Raw genomic sequence first — 20,608 nt, forward strand, 5'->3', positions numbered from 1 at the left:
TTTAAAATGAACAACTGAGCGGCATTTACTAGAGTCACAATGTTATGCAACCACCATATCTATCTAGTTTCAAGTGCTTCCATCACTCCAAAGTAAAACCCCTTACCTATTAAGCAGTTTCTCGCCATTCTTGGAAGCCCCTGGTAACCACCAATCTGTGTTATTTTCCTATGGATTGATCATTCTGAATCTTTCATATAAGTGGAGTCGTACAATATATGACCTTTTGTGTCTGGCTTATTTCACTTAACATTATGTTTTCAGGTTTTCATCCGTGTTATAGTACGCATCAGAACGTTATTCTTTTCTGTGGCTAAGTATTCCATTATATATGTATGGAATATACCACATGTTCATACCACGATTTGATCCGTTTATTCTTTCATGACCATTTGGGTTATTTCCACCTTTTGGCTCTTGTGAATAACGTTGCTGTAAACACACATGTACGTACACTTGTATGAATACCTGTTTTCCGTTTGTGAGGGAGGGGGGATTTACCTACGAGTGGAATTGTAGGGTCATTAGATAATCTTTTTACTTAACTTTGCAGATCCTGTATCTTCCTAGGGTCAACTAGTGTGGTCCTCACTGGTCCACGTCCCATGCTTGGCTGAGTTTTTACAACCTATTTCAACCACAGAATCATCTTCTTTCCTTCTCCCCTCCTATTCATTCTTTCAAATTCAGCTTAGGCATCACTTTTTAAGCATCAGAATGTTCGAGTTATGCTTCTGTACTCTCATATTCTCTTTCGATGCCAATCTGCAGAACAGAGAGAGACAGGATGAATTCCAGCATCAAATATCACATTAAATAAGTGGTATGAATTCCATCATTCAACAAACATTACTAAGTTTCTTTAACCTAAATTCTGTGGTAAGCGTCAGGAATACAGAGGTAAATGAAATAGAAGTGGCTACTGCCCTTATAGAGTTGTCAATCTTAAGAGCGAATAAGGGAAGTGAGTTTTTGTTATCTAGAGTGCAATTTGATTTCCAAAAGCTATAAATTGTATTGCAACACTTTTCAAATGTGGATTGTTTATATTTACTTTTGGATCATGATCACACACACCTCTTCTTGCTCAATCTTGTTCCTTCCCCGATTAGCTCCAACTTTCACTTGTGGGCTTGTAGTAACCAGAAGAGCCCTTAGAGATGGCTCATGGTTTCATAACTGTCTATGATATACTTACTGGTAAAGCAAACGTCAATAACACTGTCTTGAAAAGCTACATTTCAGTCATACAATGAGCTATATGTGTACTTCTGGCATTTCCATATTCATTCAAAATTTTACCTAGCAAGAGTGCATTTCAATTTTAAAATAATAGAGCATTCATTTGCATTTGAGGTACACAAGTCTCTAAAAATTAGAACAAATTTAATGATTCATATTAAGTGCTTTGAAATGAATTCCTAATCAAAGTGAGCATTTTATAAATTATAAAATAAAGAGTAAGATCTTTGAAGTTGGAAAATACTAGAAAGAGTTAAATGGATGATGATGATATAGAAGTGTGTACTAGGTTATAGACTAAGTAGATCCCCAAACAGACTGACTTGAATCAGTGTTCATCAGTCTCTCGTGTAGCAAGCAAGAGCCAATAAGAACTTAAGGCTTTTGCCTCTGTGCTCAAGATGGCTGTCACAGCTTCAGACAAAGCATCTGCGTCCCAGACAGTGGGAATGAGCCAGTTCAGGCCAAGCCCATTCTGTTCAGGGGTGCAGCCAGTGAGACCAGACCACTTCCACTCGTATCCCAGTAACCATAACTTTGTCATGTGTCCACATTATCAGGGGAGGTTTAGAAATGCAGTTATGTAATCTAAAACTCTGGAGCTCTGATATAATGGGAAAAAAAAAATCGTCTATGAATCTACCATAGGTGACTTCTCTGACATGAAGAGCGTGCCGATTGAGTAACATGGATTCCAAGCTAATAAAAATGTAATCTGAGATGTTGGATTCTGCAATGAATTCTTCACTGTTTTTTCAATAATAGATAAAAATTTAGAGGAGCAGTCTAGAAATAAGTATGATTTAGAGTATCAGTCTGGAAATAAGAATTTAGTACCCATATTCTTAGTACCTGTGTCTCTATTTATTGGCTTTGGTTTCAAGTGGGTGAAAAATGATAGCAAGGTTTGGATAAAACTCAACTTCTCTTCAGTAATAAGCTCTTTTTTTTTTTTTTTAATTTTACAGATTATTGGGGGTAGAAAGTACCAAATATGGATGTATATCTATTCTTCACTTTGGGGTCATCTCCCACGTCTGCAAAACTAATGGTGCAGCAACATATTTTTTTGTGTGTATGTAAATTATTTAAAAATTTTTGATTCAACTAACAAATCTAATTTAATGTGAAAGGACAGAATCTGTTTCTTTGAGAAATCTGCCATAAAGATACATTTTACACTTGAAGTTAAACTCTTCAATAATTTATTCCCTCTCTAGGCTGCCTGAGATTCTAAATTGCTCAAATTACTGCTGGGGTGCACGAATGACCTCGTACCAGGGCACACCGGATGGCAATTGTTTATATATAGAACACAAGTCTGATCGATCTCTGACACTTACTCCTGACTTCCTGCCGCTCAAAAATGTGGACCTTAATAGCATTTGTATGTTTTCCTTTTCCCTCAAGGTTTCAGATTCTTTCTCTACAAGAACATGGGAAATTAGAATGAACGTTACAGACAGAACATAATAGAAGTAGCCCAAGCAATATGATTGTATTCTAAGATACTTACGGCATTTACTAAATAAAAATGGTTTAACTGTATATAAAAATATATATGCATAGATATAGGTGTATAGAAAGACTAACTTATGCATCTATCTTTTGCTTGTTTCCAAATTATAAGAATTCTAATCATTATGAGTCCCTAATATGCAACATGTTTTCAAGATTTCAACCTAGAATAATTTTTTAAAAGAGTTAAAATAAGTAACTCAAAACAAATTACTAAAAGTTGACAGACGTTAAAAAATATATATAACCCTTTGGAGAACGACTTCTCCAGACATCTGGTATTTCCATACGTAACAACTCTAATATTATTAAATTCAAGGGGTTCAAATGATTAATCAGCAATTAAGTGTATGCTGAGCTCTTACTCAGTTTCTTTAAAAAAAGGAAATAGATAATGAAACCAATCTGTTTTAAATCCGAATCTGTTTCAACAAACAGCTTTCAGAAGGATTTGTGTGGTGCGATAGAGAATTATTTAACTTACGTTATTCTTTTGAGTTTTATTTAAGGCTGATAGGAGTCCCTTCTGTTACTGCGGCAGAAGGTAGAGAAGCACCCTCTGAGGGAGGGTTCCCTAACGCTAGTAGTGGCATTGCCATGGCACTCAGGGGTTCCATGTAGACCGAAACTCTTGAGAATATAGGCGCGTTTAAACCATCTTTTGAATCTTCAAAAAAGAGAGAGATGGAGCAAGATGATATAGAGAGTGGTAGGAAGTCTCGCTCAAAGATGAGGGTCTGTCTGCGTCTTTCCCTGACGGTTGGCTTCTTGTACTCAAGTGACCTCAGATTTCTTCTCCTCCAACACGCCTTTCCTGTCCACTGGATCTAAAGGAGTTTCCTGCTGCCCCACTTTACGGCTCTGTCTGAAATTATTCTGTCCGTACAGTCATTTGTTTATCATCTGTGTACTCGCCACATATCAGTTCCGGTAGATCAGGGATCTTGTTTATCTGGCTTCAGCTGTGTCCTCCGCGCCTCGGCCATAATTGCTGCTGAGTGAATATGTGTTGAAAAGGTGACAGAATCAATGAATTCCCTAATGGCAAGGATTTGAATGTTTTCACAAATATATAGTAAATACTCAGATTTGTATAGGTGTTTTACAATTTCTGTTTTACCTTCTAAGTCTCTCTGAGATCCATCCATTTCTCCTCCGCTGCCATCACCGAATCCACGCTACCCTCTCCTCTTGCTTGAATGAGGCACCAGAGGCTCCTGTCTCAGTATCTACGCAAATACCAACCCACATACATGTTCCCCAATCCACAGGCCCTCGTGAAGCAGAGTGATTTTTATTTTGAAACTCAGACTTTCTCATATTAAAAGCCTACCTAGATCACTTCGAATTTTCTCATCCCTCCTAGACCCATATTTTCAACTTACTCTCCAGGGTCTTACAGAGCCTGGCGTCTGGCTCTTTCTCCAGGTCCTCCATGACTGTCTTCTCCTCTGTTCTCTGCAGTCCAGCCGGGCTCCTTTTCTCAGAAGACGTTCTATTTGCTGTTGGGATGACCCGGCGTGTTCTACCCACCCCTCCCTCTTTAGCTCGTTATTAACTATCTGGCTATAAATCCAGTGCTTAAATCACTGCCTGGGAGCTGCCTGTTCGTCTAGGAAGGAGCTACGGTGCTAAGCAGAGGAATACTGAGGTTGCGGTTCCTTGGCATTGCATCTCCCACTCATTACTTGTCAAAAAGGAAAAAGCATGAGATTTCGTTGGAGGACGTCCATCTCCATGTCCAGTCGTGGTAACTGTGGCAGAGGAGCTCCAGCTTAATCAACCCTTTGAGTAGTATGCCATCAGCCACGATTATGCCCTCTTCTTCTCCTAAATGCCCATACTTTAAACCATAAAAGAATAGTAAGTTTGTAGCCAATTCTTTGACTATTTAGTCATTCATAGTCATTCATTCAAAAATATTTATTGCAATGGCACATGTGCCAGGGACTGAGCCGTGAACTTTGATGAACCCGTTATGCTGGTTCTTCTACCTGTTACACACCTTCCCTCTTTCCCTTCTCGCTCTTAGATATCCTTAAGTATCTGATGAAGCCCTACTGTTCTTTCAAGGCCCAGTTGAAACATGACCTCTTATCTGAAGCTTCACCCCTGTTACGCTGGTTCTTCTACCTGTTACACACCTTCCCTCTTTCCCTTCTCGCTCTTAGATATCCTTAAGTACCTGATGAAGCCCTACTGTTCTTTCAAGGCCCAGTTGAAACATGACCTCTTATCTGAAGCTTCCCTCAACTCCTTCAGGCTGAATTAATTGCTCCTTTATCTGTGCTCCCAGAAGAGTTAGTTCATGCATTTATAAAAGCAGCTATCACATTGCATTATAACTATTTGCATATCTGTGTCCTTTCTGGACTTTTTTCTTCCTGGCAGGAACAATATCCTGCACATACTTAAATCGCTCACTCTCTTCTCCTGCTTACATCCCTGGCTCTCCTGACAGTGCTTTTGGCACAGGACAGGCCTTATTTAAATAGTAGTTGTTGCTTTAATGCCTAGAGCTCCTCAAACAGCCATGGACACTGTCATGAATAGCAAGATGTAAACGATCATAGGATACATTTTACGATATTTTCCAGATGACTTGTTAAATAAATCCTTATGGCATTGTTGCTTTTTTAGGGGAAACTTTTACTATAGCCAAAATTCCTGAAGCGTAGGAAAGACTAAAACAATAGAAAAATACAAACTTTGCAAAAATCAGGGCAATATGAAATCTGAAAAGCAAGTGGGAATGCAACTATCCTTGGAAATTAGGCTAGGTCACCAAGGAAAGATCCAAAGAAATAGCACAAGAGGGTAGGGACGTATGTAAGGGGACAAAAACACGAAAGAAACAGAAATGTTGTTATAGAAAGGCAACATAAAAATATTCTTAAACTTTATATATATATATATATATATATATCTCAAGTAAATGTTTTCCATAACAAAAGAATCAAACAAGTCTGTGAACAATAATGGTTAAAAGGAAAGATTTGGACATCACCCCCAATTGCATTGTGTCATGATACCTCCTTTGAGGTTAGTCACATTACCTTTGAGGTTTAGTTAAATTTGTGGCTTTCTCATACCTGAGGGATATTTAAGAATAGACAGTCTTAAGTCTACTACAAAATATTAAGTCTCTTAGGGGAACATTGCAATTATCTAGATTGATCTGAGACCCGTAAGTTATAAGAAAACTCTGTGTAACTCTCAGATTCAGACATCCTGCTGAACATTCTTGGAAAAAGTCAGCCAGCCCTAGCCTGGAACCATCTAGACATCGCCAGTCAGTTTTGGACTGGAGCATGGTTACTGGTTTTGAGTTATGCAACAGTGGCAACTTTGACTATACTTCCCAGACTCCATGATGTTTCTGTTTTAGGCTGATCTTTGGCAGACATGTACGCTGCTGGCGCATGGCGTTGGCTAGAATGTCCCCAGACCTTGGCTGGGTAGCCAGAGGCAGTATTGTGTTGACACTTTGTTGTTGATCATCTTTAAGCGTGCTCATGGGTTTACCAGCTCTTGTTCCTGGCTCTTCCTGTTCATTCTGCTTTTGACTCATTGTCACGTACTCTTCACCCAGCCTCTTTGGGTGAAAAGCAAATAAAAATAGATTGCGTCCAATCCATTTGGCCCTATGGAAGGTTTAAGACTCAAAGTAAACCATTGAGGGAGGTGATTACTTTGTAAATAAAACATATATATAAGTAGATATGGTCTAAGTAGTATGTAAGTAGTGTATGCAAATCAACAGGACCAGCTGATGGAGATCTTTGTTGATTTAAGGGGAAGGCAGATTGTATTTCAGTGCTATTTGTAATTATAGTATCCAGTCTGTTTGAATGGTGAAAAGATGTTTGGACTCTAAATAAGAGAAAATATTGTATTTGTTTTTAAAAAGAGGAGAGGGAAAAGAATGAACCTTTTGAATAGATCAGCTAGCTTAACCCTAGTATTTAGCTAGTTATGGAAATACGATATTAATCTGTGAAAATCTCCAGGAGAGTAGCAGATGCTGGTGGTGAGCACAGTGCCTAGAAATGTCAGAGCAGTTTGCTTATGTAGCAGATTGTATATTTAACAAGGAAGCAACGGATGAAAGACTTCTGACTCTGATTTTCCTAGGGCTCTCTCTGCCTGGACTCCCTCCCTCCCCCACCCCACATTCACTGCCTCTTTGGAAATCTACTCATCCTGTAAGACTCCACCATTATCAGCTCATGTGAAATCTTCCCAGGTCCCCTTAATCTCCTTTGACACTGTGGTAGACAGTATAATGCCCCCAGCCCCAAAGATGTCCACATCCCGTCCCTCGAACCTGTGAATATGTTGCTTTACAAGGGTACCAAGTGACCACACACAATTTAACTCAGTTTAGTTGGATGTGACTAGATGAAGGACCTTTACTCGGGGAGATTATTTTAGATTACCCGCTTGGCCCAGTGCAATCACAAGGGTCCTCATAAGTGAAAGAGGGAGGTGGTGGGAGTTTCTTAGAGCGATACGATATTAGAAAGCCTCGAACAGCCGTTGCTGGCAACGATGATGGAAACGATCCAAGGCGTGGACACAGACTGTCTCTGAGAGTCTCCAGAAACAACGCAGCCCTGTTAACACACTTATTTTAGCACAAAGACGACACATTTCTGATCTAAACTTCAGAACTGTAAGATAAAAAAAAAATTTGCGGTTGTTTTAGGCCTCTAAATACGTAGTAATTTGTTGCAGCGTCAGTAGGAGACTCATACAGACCCCTGGGCACGGTTTTTCACTTTTCTTCTGTGCGTCCGTATTATTGTACTGCATCTACCAGCACTTACTTCGGTGACCCCAGTGATCTGTTATGGACTGTCTCCCCACAGCATCCTCCCTCGACCACTAAACAGTAGGCAGTGTCTTATTCATGTTGGTTTCCCTAGGGGCCCACTCAGAGCCTTTAAATGGATCCAGTGCCCCACCAGCCTGCCCCAGGAGCACGGAAAAGACTCACCACAGGTTTATTTGCCTATGGGTTTGCTCACATATCCTTCTCTTTGCTGTTACAAGCCACTCTTCCGTTGATTTCCAGCCCCTTGACTCCTGGCTCAATATCCCAGTTCCACTTGAAGTCTTTGCTGAGATGTGGAGACACAAGTCTCTGGCTCTGACCTTGGACACTGTCTTGCTCTTCCAAGCCCAAGCAGGTCCCCTGAGATCCATATCAGTGGGGATAGCTTCCCTCACTTTCCCAGTCACCCTCCTATTTCTCAATTCCTGGAAGTAAATCAGGCACTTGACGTGAGTAGATACTAAGCAAATTTTTAAAAATAAATAGGCAGATGCCTAATGCTTTACAGATGACTCTTTTATTAGGGACTGGCGAAATAGTCAAAGGGATCCAAAGATTTCCATTACCATGTGAGACTGGAATATACAAGGTGCAGCTCCAGGACCCTTAATGACGTCGTCACTGACGTGGTGATTTCGGATGCTAAGCAAGCTTGTAGATGTGGTTAGTTTACTAAAATCTGTAAGAGGTTATGCACGGTGATTACAGTTCTGTATTCCTTTTGGTTTTCATGGAATGCTAATGGTAAAGACCTACTTTCTTTTGATCACTTTCAAATACTTCAGAGAAATGGCTTTGACTGCATCAGGAAAAAAAGTTAACAGAGGGCACATCACCTCTACCCCAGCACGTGGAAAGAATATTTGCTTAATGGAAATGCAATTTCATAAACAAATTACCCAATGATAAAAAAATTACATGCTGCCTTTATTTGAAATGTTACCATAAGTGGGGGGTCATATAGCAGAAGAAACGTGACCTGGAATTCTAAAGCTCTTCATTGTATTCTCAGTTCTGTCAACTGCTTTAGGAACATCGCTTAGTCCCTTTAAGCATCAGTTTCCTCATCTCCACATGAAATATTTAGAATTTACTCCCAATTTCAACATTCTTTATCTTTGGTAACGTGCAGGATATAACATGCCACAATTAGAAAATTATTTGCACTGTTGTTCATGTCGGTCCAAGAGCTGAGCTTATGTTTCCATGCAGAAGCAATTTGAAAACCTGGAAAGAGCCCAGAAAGCAAATGTTCTAAAAAACTGAATTATTGGAAAATAAGCTTTATAAAGGAGACTGAAAAAATCAATGTTACTTTGTTATTGGAATATGTTTAGAGTAGGCTTAGTAACAAACTTCAATCCCATAAGAGCTCAAGAAAGAGGAAAGGAAGCAAGATCCTCATAAATACGAGAAAGCAAGAGCAAAGTGAGGAATCCACTAACTCTGGCCTTGTTTATAAGGTCTGTTCTTGAGGGTGGTTCTTTACTACTTTTATTTTTCTCATAGTACCCACCACAGTGCTGGGCAGACCTGAGGAGCAAATGGTTTCATCTCTCTTCATTAGCATTCATATACTTATTTGACAAAGCGTGTGTGTGTGTGTGTGTGTGTGTGTGTGTGTGTGTGTGTGTAGCAAATGTATCAAAGGAAGACATTTCTTTCTGAAACCTGAGAATTCTCCTTGTGGAGTCAGAGGTGACTTCTCTGTAGAAGTTAGAAAAAGGATCCTAAAGTTGTATTTCAGCCGGGAGCCTAGCCTGTCCCAAATACCCCAATCCATATTTGTATACAGATTTCAATCACTTTTTACTTTTTAGTCAATCTGAAAAAGAAGTGTTGTTTGTACATGAGTTCCCCATAGAATCTTGCACTAGAGGTGTGTTCTGTACTTCTGGTAAACTAAGAGCCTCAGTGCCTGTCTGGGAGTGTTAAGTGTGTAAGAGTGGTGTTGAATGTCGAAACTAAAATTCAATAGCATTTTGGGAGAGATTGTGTTCTTTACCTATGAATGGAAATATTGAATAAAATTCAGTTCTCTTCTGTATTTAAGATTTTTTTTTCTCGCAAGTAAACACTTTGATTGTTCTCTTCTAACTCGTAATTTAAACTGAAAACTGAGACTATTTTAAAGTGTAGGTGAAATGGGAGCCCGTGTAGAAGAACAGAGCACAGGTTGGCTTGTTTCTGGAGGCTATAATGAGGTTACTTTTACATTTGGGCCTAAACTAGATCTGTTCTCTGTTGTAATAGGCCTGGTGGCTGTAATATTTTACTCATTTTCAGCTGTAATAAGCTTTTGAGTATCTGAAGCTACAAGATTTATGTTTTTCATCCAATTTGTTTTATTCCAAGGGCACTCTGATGGGGTAAGGTGTGAAACAGTTCATGGGAGACTTTCAATATTAGTTTCCTCACACCCTGCAGTTTTTGGAAAATAATCTCTTTTTTTTCTAAAAATAAAAGTGAAATGTTTACAAGGACCTAAGGAACTGATTTTTTTCCCTACCTCAACCAATTTATAAGATTGAGCTGAGTACTTTGGAAGCAGGGGGTAAAGCAAAAACTTGCTTTAGGAGATTTAACAAGCTTTTGCCTGTGGAAATATATTTTTGTACATTTTCCCGCTCTTGAATGGTTTATTGAAAAGCCCATTGGGTTGAGTATATAAATGCTTACAGTGAATCATTTTTCTTTGCAATTTATATTCTGTTTCTCCAAGCTTAATCATAGCTTTTAACACTTTCTCCAGCTCTGTGCTTGCTTGAGATTTAATCCTCAAGTTTTTATCGTTTTCTTCACATCTGGTGAAAGTGGACATAACTGACTAAAGGGATGTCACGTGGCTTTTCCTGTCTCCCCCTTCATATAGAGGCTATACTTTAGGTCTCCTTTAATCTCAGAATCTACAATCTGGATAAATGCCAGAGGATCGTCAGCCCAAGACTTATAGCATCCATCCTGCAGTCTATTTTGTGGTTGCTTAAAAAAAAAAAAAATCTGCTCTGGTACGCTGGAATTCTGGATCAAATGAGGTCCAGTTCCCTAACCCTGTATGCATCCGTGTAGTTCAATATTATTAGCATTATTGACATGCCACTTACCTGTCACAAATTCTCGGGATCACAGGAGGAAGTTGAGTTACGTCTCAGTGCTTGATCTGTTTGAAAATCCCTATGTTTACTTCATCCTACAGTGAAACAGAAGCAAAACATTCTAGAAGCCCCTCAAGAATACTTATTTCTGACCGCCTGTGTGCTATCTTTAATATGTATGATTATGTTATTTTTCTGTATGTATTTTCAGTTGATCTAGAAGTGACATGAAATTACTAGTGTTACTAGAAATTGTGAAGCGGGTGGCTCTCATAGGTCATGCTCAGTGCATAGACGCTGAGCACGATTGGGCAGAAAAGAACATTAATCAGCTCCTCAAAAATTCAGTCTAATTGAAAATTTAAAAAATGCATATGCAAAAAATGTGAAGTAGCATTTCTTAGCTTTCTACTTTCTTGATTTGGACAATTCCTCTATTACATTACTGAACCAATTTAAACTTACCTTAGTATAAAAGAGCAAGAGCCATACGTTTTTTTACTACCTACCTATTACAATCTCAATAATAGATGTCCAGATAACTGCAGGAAATGTATTATGTATTTACCTGTAGAACAAAACCAGAGGCATTTTACATTGTTTTGGTGAATGAGACTTAAAAAATTCCCCAAATCGTAATGTAATGGATTTCTGCAAACTGTATATTTTGTTGTAATGTATGACCAAAAAAAAAAAATGAAGAAGAAAAAAGCACGTTATAAACCTCTAACTTAATAATTATGGCCAATTACTGATGCTTAGTGATAAGATAATTTGCAAATAGCCAAACATAAGATAATTACACAAATATTATGTAGATGTTCTTGAGTTTGTGCCATTAAAGAATTTCTAATATGGCTTTTATATCAGTGACTGAAAGGAAAAAGAGAATAAGAGGAAAAGCGCACAAATAATTATAGTAAAGCAAAGAGGGGGAAGAGGTGTACGAATTCCCCATGGTTGGAAACATGTAAGGGTGAGAAATTGTCATATGTGGAGTGTTAAGTAGTTTGGAATTTGCTATCCTAGTAAGTGCACCTTCTATGGTTAGGATTTACCCACTATTAAATGAAATATTTCACTGAAAGTTGCTGTGTCCTGCTTTATTTAACCACTGTTCTGCACTGACACAAAGTTATTGTCATTGTAACCTTTGTGCTCCTCTGGTTTTTTGCATTTCTGACAGGACTGTTTTCTTAAGTTGTAGGCCCCGGGGGCGGGTGGGGGCGGTGCAGATTGAGCCGAGATGTCCAAATACGACTTTATATGTGAGGCCTAGCTTCCGAATTCCTCCTGGATTTGCCCATTGTCACAGAGAGAGACTTTGTAATTACCAAGAGATTATAGCAGAATATGAAAGGGCCTGAAAGCAGGTTTCTTGCAAAGCAAGAATGTATTCAGCACAAACTTAGGAAGAATCGGCCGAGAAGTGAGGCAGAAGTTATCTGAAAATGTTAAGGCTTCAAGCAGAAGGTCCTGCCTGCAACTCCTAATTAAAGAAGTAAAAAATGCTTTTAAAAAATGTCAAGGACCGTCATTTGTATTCTCTACCAAGAAAAGGGTCTTCTGAGGATTGTAAATGAAGTGATGGCTCTGCCCAAATACCCTGGGTTTGGCCTTTTTTTGTACTCCAAACGTAATGAAAATGGAGCTTAATGGTACATAAATAAAAATAATTAAATGGAAGATAGTAGTAGTGGTGCATTACCTGAATTAATATACAAGATTAAGGGGCCAATAACCCAGAAACAACTTCATTATTTCGGTGTTTCATATAAATGAGACAACTCTCTCAGACTAGAATAAAACATAGCTTTAACGCTACCATTTTGATTTCAGATTTAGAAACAAAACATTTCTCACGGATTGTGTTTCTGGTGTTCTCTTTGACATATGGTTTCAGCACGTGTTCTTATTGAAACAAGCCAGATTATGAGTTATACCTCTTCTGGGTAGGTCTTTTTTAATTGAAGCTTAAAATTTGACTTATTTTTAGTATTGATTTCATAGCCAAAACTAGAATCAGTGATTAATTTACATGTGTTAATTTTTATGTCCTTAAGTTCTCTCTCTACTTGCAGAAATTTTGACAAATGCATAGAGCAATGAGCCGTGTAACATTGAAAGCTTGTAATCATTTGCAAAGCTGTTTCAGAATGGGTGATTTTGTAGAAATAACGGGGCAAATTGAATTTATTTATTTTTATTTTTATTTTTGGGGGAAATATAGCAGTTCTTTAATAATCACTTTAAAAAGACTATAATATATAAAACTTTTGACTCACTTGTTATAAACCTGAACTGATATAGTATTGTAACTGGCCTATACTTTGAGAAAAAATTGGGCAAATTGAATTTAGAAAAGAGAAAGAGACAGAGAAAACTCCAGTTGTGACTACCAAACGTTATTACTTTTAAGGAACAAAAAAAGTCATGTATCAGATGGCTTCCTAAAATGTTATGTATTTGACTTGCCAACATGGGATTGACAGAGAGTTTAAGAAAAAAATCAGAAAAAAAAAATACCTATACCTCCTTTCTTATTAGTGATTGTTCATTCTCTGCTCATGAAGAAGTCGGGGTTTTCATTGTCTTTCTGCCATCTTTTAATCTCTCTTCCTTTCCTTCTCTGGACATTGACAGTGACATTGTCCTATCCGTTTTCCTCATCAAGCTCATCCAAAGAGTCTCTTGCAACCCTTAACATCAGACCTTCCCCACGTATTGTAGACCACACTGATTTTCCCCTTCTTTGAGCTCTCTCAGAGATGCTATGTTCTTTTTCCAGTCACTTGTTACTTAAACAGATATGTCCTTCCACCTCTGTTTCATATACATAAGCCTTGTCTCATCCTCTAGCAAGGACAACAGTCATGTCTTAGGTACCTCCTCTATGCTCTGGACCAACATTGTCCTGTAGAAATATACTGTAAGTCCCATGTGTAGATTTCAATGATCTCTAGTAGCCACTTTTTGAAAAACAAGAAGGAACAAGTGAAATTAATTTTCGTAATGCATATTACTTAATACATCTAAAGTATCATTTCAATATGTAATCAATATAAAAGTGATTAATGAGATATTTCACATTCTTCTTTTGTGTGAAGTCTTCAAATCTGGTGTACATTTTACATTCCCAGCACATCCCGGTTCACAGAGGCCACATTTCAAGTGCTTAATAGGAACTTGTGTTTTCTGACTCCCATCTTGGACAGTGCAGCTCTAGAATATCATGCTCTAAATCAATGTATCCAGAAAATCCAGATGCAGATGTCGTAATGATATATCCAGGTATCCTACACAGAGTAAGAATCCACTTGCTTAAGCCATCTGAGTCTTTGCTGCAATTAAAGTTCACTTGTGTTGAACTATGCTGAGAGTAATCTTATCCCTCATGCCTTAATAAGACGTCTATTTCATTCATTTTAGAGATAGGCACTTAACGTATTTAGAAAATATTCTTAATAGTTCAGAGTTTTTAAAAGACTCAATGTTGTGTATCTTTGGACAGGTTAATTTCTCTGTGTTCTGATATTGGGATTTGAGGCCATTTTTAAATGAATTATAAGATCAAAGCTGTGGTCTACATGACACAGCATCGCTCCCCCGTAGGAAACTTGCACATGCAGAAGTGCTGGGGAAAAAGGCACAGAGCCGCAGTGAACAGTGGTAAGGAGGTGACACAGAGCAGTGAGAAGGTTAAGACAGATGATTTGCACCCCAGTTCCAGCTCTGCTACTCATTTTGTGTCTGTTAGCCAAATTACTTAAACTCCCTGAGTCTCTGTAGCCTCCTTTGCAAACTGAGGAAAAGAACTCCAAGACTGTTGTGAAGACCAAGTATGATAATATATACATAGGCAGCGTATAACAGAAAGCATGAGACACATGGAATATGTCATGACTACATTTAGATCCTAATATTTTCAAATATGAGGAATAGGTCATCAAGTTTGGATGATAACAGGCCCTTATTGTCTCCCCATTTTTGAAGGGCACATTTTTAAACTTCCCCAAGATTAAAGGGAAAGTGATTCGCTTTTTCTGAACTGTTGTATTCAAATTTATTCTACCACAGCACCAAGCGGTGTTCATTAACATATAGAATAGTACAGATAAAAAAATACGGGCAAACTATAAAAATCACATATTAATTAGCAAATTATGATGTACTTTTTGAAATTTGAAAAAGGAAACTTCTGAGTTCATAGTAAAAACTGTCTGTAAAGGTCTTTGGAAAGCTCTGTTCAAACATTACCAACCACATTTCTGGTTTTTCGGCTTTTCTTCAAAAAGAAACAAACTTGTCAAAACTTATTTGGAAGATTTACAGCATTATTAATAACTTTACTGCTTGGCAGGGAGGCATCCCAATTAAAAATAATTTTTGAATGGTATAAAACTCTGTGGTTCCCATCAAAAGGCTAGTCCTGAACTAAGTACACTTCTAACTTAGAAAGTGATGCTGGGTTTTGTGCAACTCCGTACTGATGTTGGATTAAGCCACTTGCTCTCCCTTGGAAGAAATCCAGAAGTGACAGCTAGGGCAGAACCGGGGGTCGATTGGCTACTGTGTGCATTGAGCTGCAGGGAACATCTTCCATCAGAGCGCTGAACTCAGTACCGCCTGCCTCTCTGCTTCTGAGTGCAACTGTCTGTGGTCTATAAAGCACTCAATGGTTGGGCCTTCGCTGCTTAGAGATCAGCCTTCCTCACTGGGCAACTTCGGGGCAATTGAGATCAGCTGGGATGCTACTGCCAGCTTTTCCCAGCACCCATCTCCTGGGAACCAGAGGCAGGGAGTCTTCCAAAGCAGGCCCTTGCTATGGACCGCCTTGCCTTCCATTAGCCAACATAGAACTAATCCGGCCATCTTTGGGGCATGGAAGAAAGCCCATCTTTTAATCAGGGTTGAAAAGCAGGAATTTCTAGTCTTTACAAGGAACAATGCATTCAGTGAGGACAATCTCAGATTCTTTAAAGCTTTACATTAAAATAAGATAAACAGTACACTCTCTCCTTTCTTGCCTTCAGTCTTTAGCATTTACTGGCTTAACGCTTTAGCTCCTTGTTTGATCTTCTTCTCACCTCGTCCTCACTGAGAGGGTGAAAGCTTGAATGAGGAAGAGATTTTAATGCTAGATTTTGTTTCTGAATTTTTCAATCTGAGATTTGACCTAATATCTATACCCTTGTACATATTCATTTATTTATATATTCACCCAATAAATAGGAATTGGATGCCTGCTGTATGCCAGAACTTATTTAAATGAGTCATATAGTAGAAAAAGAAGTCCCTACCTTGATGGAATTTGTGGCCTGTTTAGAAGACAGAAAATAAACAAATACACATAAAGTTACGTCAGGAGTGAGTAAGGGCTATGTAGAAAAACGAAGCAGGAGAGGAAGTGAGAGATTTAACTTCTAGATAGAATGATTTGACGTGGGCTCTCTGAAGAGGAGATATTTGACCAAAGAAATACACAAAGTCAAAGGTGTGAGCTATGCAAACGCAAGGGGGATTACGGAGAGCAAAGGCACCAAGGCTGATGCTTGCTTGGTGCGCTAGCTTCACCCCGGCTTGCCTATCCTGGAGGAAAAGGAAGGAAGTTTGAGAGAAATGCGGCCGGGGTCAGGTCAGGTAAAACCTTGTAAGCGATAGTAATCACTTTTTTATTGTACTCTAAATGTGATGGTTTCAAGCAGGAATGTTGCTGTGACGTGTGATTAAAACAATCTCTGAAGAATGGTCTGCAGGTGAAGCAGAATATACACTAGTGGAGTAGACAAGGTGCGAAGTAAAGATACCTTGGTCTTTACTTGGATTTTACCATAAGTAAAGTCCACTTTGATTAAGCATGGGAGACAGTAGCCAAAGGCACACTGTCCCCTGCCATCTGAGGTCAGGTACTTATGGTAACCATACATAATGGTTGAGCCCAGGACAGGATGTCTATTGCCCTGGTACAAGCGACACTAATACCCCTTTGTGCCCTTAAAAGTGTCTAGGTATAGATAGTAAATCATGTGCCCACTCTACAACACAATGTTGGAAATTTCTGCACAGCCATAGAAATGGTCAACAGAATGAAGAGGCCGCCTGTGGAATAGGAGAAAATTTTTGCAAAGTATATGTCAGATAAGGGTTAATGTCCAAAATATATAAGTAACTCATACAACTCAATACCAAGTCAAATGAAACAAAACCAAACCAAAACAATCCACTTAAAAACTGGGCCGAGCACCTGAATAGACATTTTTCCGAAGAAAATGACAAATAGGTGCGTGAATGGGTGCTCGACATCGCTCATCGCCAGGGAAATGCAAATCAAAACCCAGCTGAGATATCACCTCACAGCTGTTAGAACGGCCATTGTAAAAAAGATAGGAAATAGCAAGTGCTGGTGAGGATGTAAAGCAAAAAGAACCTTTGTGCCCTCTTGGTGGGAGTGTACAGTGGTCCAGCCACTATGGAAGACAGGATGGAGTTTCCTCAAAAATTAAAAGTAGAACTACCGTGTGATCCAGCAATCCCACTTCTGGGAGTATAAGCAAAGGAAGTGAAATCAGTATCTCGAAAAGATGTCTGCACTCCCACGTTCATTGCAGCATTATTCGCAATAGCCGAGACAACATGGAAGCAATCTGAGTGTCCATCAATGAATGAAAAGAAAATGCGATATATGTGTGTGTGTGTGTGCATACGTGTATGTATATATGTGTGTGTATAGATACGTGTGCGTATATATGTATATACATATATACCTATATACGTTAGTGTGTGTATATAATATGTTGTATATATAATGGAATATTACTCAGCCATAAACAAGAAGGGGATCCTGCCATTTCTGACAATATGGATGGACCTCAGGGGCACTATGCTGAGTGAAGTAAGTCAGAGAATGACAAATACTATTCGATGTCACTTATATGTGGAATCTAAAACACCGAACTCATAGAAACAGAGAGTGGGATGGTGGTCGCCAGAGTGTGGGAGAAGTTGGGGAGATGTTGGTCAAAGGGCAGAAACTTCCAGTTATAAGATGAATAAGTTCTAGAGGGTCTAATGTACAGCATGGTGATTGTAGTTAATAATATAGCCTTGTATTCTCGAAAGTTGCTAGGACAGTAGATGTTCAGTGTTTTCACCACACACGAGTGCACACGCCAAAACTGTTAGTTATGTGAGGTGATGGATACATGTGTTTACTGACTTTACTGTGATAATCATTTTGCAGTAGGTACATGTGTATCAAATCAACGCTCTGTACATGTTAAACTTACACAGTGTTTTAGGTCAACTGTATCTCAAACTGGAAAAATACAAATGAATACATTAATGAATATCAGAACTAAACAGAGTGGCTTAAAGCATTGATCATGCCGAAAGATAGAAAACTTGAAGAAGGACTTAGAGGAAAACCGTCCCTCTCTGCATGGCCTAATCCTACCGACAAGACAGAGGTGGCAAAGGATGTCATCACTTGTCCGCATGTGTTTGTTCTTGCAAGTGTCATGAAATGTACGAGGGGCTGGATGTTCAAACATGAATCTGTAGAAGATGATTTGTGTCCCTGATGATTGTAGAACATTGCTCCAAAATACCACAGTCCCACCAGAACTCTTTTCAACTGGATACTACCAAATCTTAAACAAATAAGATCATTCTATTCAATAAGAAGAATAGACTTTATTAGCAAGGGCGGGAAACTTAAACCTCCTGCGGATTCTCTATAAAGGCAAGGATCATCAAGATAGGCGTCTGGCACCCCAAGTTGTTAAAAAATAATAGACGGACAGACAGACAGATTAAATTACTGCCCTGGGTCTGTGATGGTTTCTGACCTCTGCCCAAGTACCCTGTGACTTTCCAACTGCTAATCTTACTATCTGTGTTCCACCTTTGGATCCTGGCATCTTTAAACGGAGTCGAGTTTAATGCTAACTTTATTTTTGAGGCTGACCTGTGCCTTGAACCCAGTCAGTAAACCATGAATGGCACCCTCTTGTTTAATAATTCCCAGAGAGATGAATGGTGTATGCCATGATCTAGACAATTAGAGTATTATTATTATTACTACTAACCAGTAGTAGTAGTACCAGCAGCAGCAGGCATCACTTTTCAGAGTATATGCTGTGGAAGAAGAAAAAAGAAACGAGTGACTCGCTTCTTGGCCCTGAAGAGCTTAGAGTGTGCACGTAGTCGTTGCTCGTTATAATTGATTGATTCACATTCCTTGATATCAGGGAATTTAAATTTATAATTAAGGCTTACAAAAGGTCTCATTTTGTAGACACGGAATATTGCGTGACATTTTCTCTTTCAGCTAGGGATTTTAGGGCAGTTTATAAATATTACCTTGATAAACTTCACAAAACCCCTCAGGTTGTATGTATAAAACTCATTTGCAGAGAGTTAATAAAGAAAAAAACAGGCATTCAGATCAAGTGATCTGCCCCAAGTCAAAAATAGCTCTTAATACTGTTCCTTCCGGTTGGGTATACCAGTGAAGCCCACCCCTGCAATATCACACTCTGTGAATTTTTTTCTTCAGTATTATTTCTCTCCATATGAGCTGGTAGCAATTAGAATATGTTCTTATAACCTCATCTCTCAGGTTAGGATACTAAGGCAAATATCTAAGCACCGAAAGGACAGGGTTGGTCAAATGCTTTGCTGTGTTTGTAACTGCCTGGTACAGTGTGCATGACGGTGCAGTAGGTAAAGGAGACACAGATTATAAATGCCTTGTGGCCAACCTCTTTCCCATGTCGTTCGTCTAGAATAAGTAACTACCGCTTCTAGCGATGCTGCCTTGTGAGGACAGCTGCCACTGTCCATTAGGATGACGCAAACCCAAACCCAGTTTTTTATGAGGCGTGTAATCCACGGGTCTTGGGGCCGCTTTCTGCACCTGCCCAAACCTTGGCCTCCCCTGCTGGGCTCACTCCCGAGACTAGACCACCCGCCCCACTTGCAGGCCACCGTTGCTCAGAGCAGGCTTCTGTACACCCTGCCCACCTGTTGCTATCTCCTTCCTAACGGCCAGCCTCCCCCAGGGCCGGGGCCCAGCTCTGTCAAGGTGACCGACGTGCCCCCTGCGTCGGAAAGCGTGGTGGCTCCTGAACCCAGATTAAGGCGGCAGCAGAGCCCTCGTCGCTGGTCTGCTCGTCTGTGGATTGGTAGCGCCCTTCTTAGGAAAGAGTCTTCCCTCGTTAGTGCTTTATGCCAAATACATAAAGCGAGAAAGCCCAAAGGCATTACAGAAGCACTGAAGCGTTGGAGAGGTGTGTCTCTCCACAGGAATTGTCACAAGTAGAGATGGGTGGGAAGAAAGAGAGATTAGTGCACATAAAATAACATGCAGCTCAGATCCTGGATCGTGTCTTTCGAATGATTTTAGAGAAATAAAAGAACAGAGTTGACTAAATGCAGGAGGTGAGTCCGGTTGGGTCTGAGTGAAGCGAGGCGGAGAGAAGGAACACCAGTTGTGTGTAATTATGTAACGTTTGCTGTGTGTAGGCAACGTTTTAAGTTACATACACTCATATTGTCATTTGATTGTCATTCGCTGCCCAAATGGTTACTTTTATTGTACCGATTTTGAAGACGAGGAAATTAAAGCAGAGAGAAGTTACATAACGCCCTAGGGGCAGCTGAAGCCTGTGTCAGAGCTGGCAGCCTGGCACCCAGGGGTGGCTTCGCCACCATCCGTGAACCCTCTTCAGGAAGAGCGGGGGGAGAAGCAGAGGGTGGTGACTCACGTTGGCATTTTGCAGGGCACAAAGAAACGGAAGCGAGACTAGAACAGGCGATGCGGGAAGAGAGGTTGTAAAGGCAAGGTGAGGCCGCGCCGTCGCTCTTTAAGGCGCTTCCTTCCCTTTGCTTCCGGGCCTCCTCGGGCCTCATGCTC

This window comes from Physeter macrocephalus, chromosome 20, assembly GCF_002837175.3.
Source record: "Physeter macrocephalus isolate SW-GA chromosome 20, ASM283717v5, whole genome shotgun sequence".
Lineage (NCBI taxonomy): Eukaryota > Metazoa > Chordata > Mammalia > Artiodactyla > Physeteridae > Physeter > Physeter macrocephalus.